The following is a 2,534-nucleotide window of genomic DNA, read 5'->3' as shown; positions in this document are numbered from 1 at the left end:
CTTTTTAATTCAATGAAGCGATGCACAGACACAGCAACACAGCTTCTCTCTGCTTATAAGGTGTTCAGAGCGATGATAGTCTCAGTCTATTTTGGTCCAGGGAAATCTGAACTCCTTTAGCGGCAATGGCCCCCAAGGGGCGCATGTGCATCTGTGGTTCAGGGTGTCGAGGAGGAGACAGCCTCTCCTTTTGGAGCAGAAAGCACAGTCAACCGGTGGCGGGACAGAGGCAAAAGCTCTAGGGCAAGGAAATTTGGGGGTTTGTGTCGAAGCTCCACCAATCAGGAGCTTCAAGCTAAGATGGGGAGGCTGGAAAGATGGAAGTTGGGATGGGAAACCTGGTACGGACAAGAAATTCCTCCTGGGTCAAAGGCAGGACGATGTCCAGGGAGAGAGAAGGGCGGGTCACGGATGGACCGAGTTTGCCTGGAGTCCCATGAGAAAAGGGGAAGCGAGAGCTCACCACCTTGTGGCCCCCAGCTTCCTGTTGGGCGGCACTGGCGGCAGGCGTCGGGCTCTAAGTCTCTGAAAATATTGGGAGAGGGAAGGAGAAACTGGCGTCCCAGGCTCCCAGGGAAGGGGAAGCACGCGGGGTTGGGCGGGGAACCTCTCCAGTATGAATGTGGGGCGGGGGGGCGGGCGGGGGAGGGAGCACGATCTCCGCTTTGCCGGGTAGCGCACGCCTCTGTTCCGCGTCCCCCTGCAGGCGCGCGCGAGGCGCACTCCCCCTTCCCTCGGCGGCGCGGACCGCGCGCCCGGGCCCCTCCGCCTCCCCTCCGCGCCTCTCTCTCCGCAGAAAGTTAGCAGCGGGGAAGGAACTCGGGGCTGCAACAGGGAGCGGCGGCGGCGGCGGCAGAGGCTGCAGCAGGAGTCGCGTCGGAGCCGGGGAAGCGGGGGCGCTGCATACGGAGCAGGTGCAGCCGGCGGGTCCGCGCGCCCCCCTTGGTCCCCTTGCCGGAGGCTGAGGTGGGTGGTGGGGGGCCACCCGGACTGCGCGGGAAGAGTGGGGAGGGGGATCATGCCGCCGGGCTCTTCCCCGGCGCAGCGAGACAGCGGCCAGGGCCGGGGGTGCAGTGGCATCGCTTCATGCAGTCTGGGCGGCTGGCGGGGCTGCTGGGGGTGGGGGGGGGATGGGGGGGCGGGCGGGGGCGCTGGCGGCGGCTGAAACCGTGTCGGGGCAGCTTCGGGGCCTGCCGCCGCCGCGAGCCCGGAGCCGCGATAACCCCGTGGCCCGCACCTCCTCCGCCTCCACCTCTCGCCGCGCCGCCGCCGCCTGGCGCGCAAGCTGCTTTTTTTCTGCGCCTTGTCCCTGTCTGTCACCTACCTGTGTTACAGCCTCCTGGGCGGCTCGGGCACCCTGCAGTTCCCCGTGGTGCTGCAGGAGCCGCCGAGCCCGCCGCCACCCTGTCTACTGCCGCCCCCCCGTGCGCCTCGGCACCCCCTCGCAGCCGTCCGCGCCGCCGCCGGACAAGGCGAGCCGCGGGGAGCCCCCGGAGCCCTCCAAGCAGCCCCCTGCCCTCGGGGCCGACGGCTGGGGGCTGGCGAGCGGCAGCGGGGGCGCTCGGGACACCTGGCTCCGGACCCCGGTGGCCCCTGGCGAGATGATCACGGCGCAGAGCGCGCTGCTGGAGAGGGAAGCGCAGGAGTCCAGCACCACCCACGACGAGCTCGCAGGCCAGAGAGTGGTCAATGGGAGCAGCGAGAGGGGCGGCGCCCTCAGCACCCCTAACTATGGGGAGAAGAAGCTGCCACAGGCGCTCATCATTGGGGTCAAGAAAGGAGGCACCCGCGCGGCTGGAGGCGATCCGAGTCCACCCGGAGTTGTGGGCGGTGGGCATAGAGCCGCGCTTCTTCGACAGGAACTACGAAAAGGGGCTGGAGTGGTACAGGTAGGACTCTGGGCTCGGCGCAGGGGATAGATGCGTGGGGAAGACCCAGAGGGAAAGCTGCGGCTCCACGCCCTTCGACATCCAGGCACCTGAGAGTCCTTCGCCCCACGAGGCCTCTGCGGACCCTGGCGGGGCTGCTCGGGGGAGCGCGGAGAGGGCTGGAGGTTGGCCAGGGATCGCTGTATTTCAGGGCTAGGGGAGCTGGTGTCACACTGCCCTGCCTGCCTCAGTCTCCTCACCCAGGGAGGTGCTTTCTGAAGCTGCCTAGCTCCACGCCTGGGAATCCCTAGCCCAGGTGCCCGCGGGGTGTTTCCCAGCCCAGGCTCTTGTGGGGCTCTGCTCTGCTGCGTTGGGGACGCTAAGGCATGAGGCAGGATAGCTAAATTGACTGAAGGGCTTTGAGTTCTCCTGGAATCTCTCAAAATCGCCCTGAAACGTATTTGCGTGTCTGAAATCCGACTTTAGTATTTTCAGGTTAGAGCAAAATGAACAGGGAACAGTTAAAAAGATGACGCTGGTGAGTTTTGGCTTGCTAGAAAAGACTGAGGATGTTCCCCATCTCCAGGACTTTCTATCCCCAGGTGGCTGCAGGAACCCTGGGTTCATTTGGCATCAGGAGCATCAAGGTCTGCACGACAGTCGGTG

The 2,534-nt window shown here is 65.3% G+C and overlaps 1 pseudogene; it reads left to right on the top strand.

Moving 5' to 3' along the window:
* The first annotated feature begins 796 nt into the window (after positions 1-796).
* Positions 797-2,527, top strand: LOC124231997 (heparan sulfate glucosamine 3-O-sulfotransferase 4-like; annotated as a pseudogene).
* Positions 2,528-2,534: the final 7 nt, after the last annotated feature.

Source organism: Equus quagga, unplaced genomic scaffold (assembly GCF_021613505.1).
Source record: "Equus quagga isolate Etosha38 unplaced genomic scaffold, UCLA_HA_Equagga_1.0 HiC_scaffold_15511_RagTag, whole genome shotgun sequence".
NCBI classification, from domain to species: domain Eukaryota; kingdom Metazoa; phylum Chordata; class Mammalia; order Perissodactyla; family Equidae; genus Equus; species Equus quagga.
Note: the sequence above shows the minus strand (reverse complement) of the source record. Positions and strands in the feature narration are given on the sequence as shown.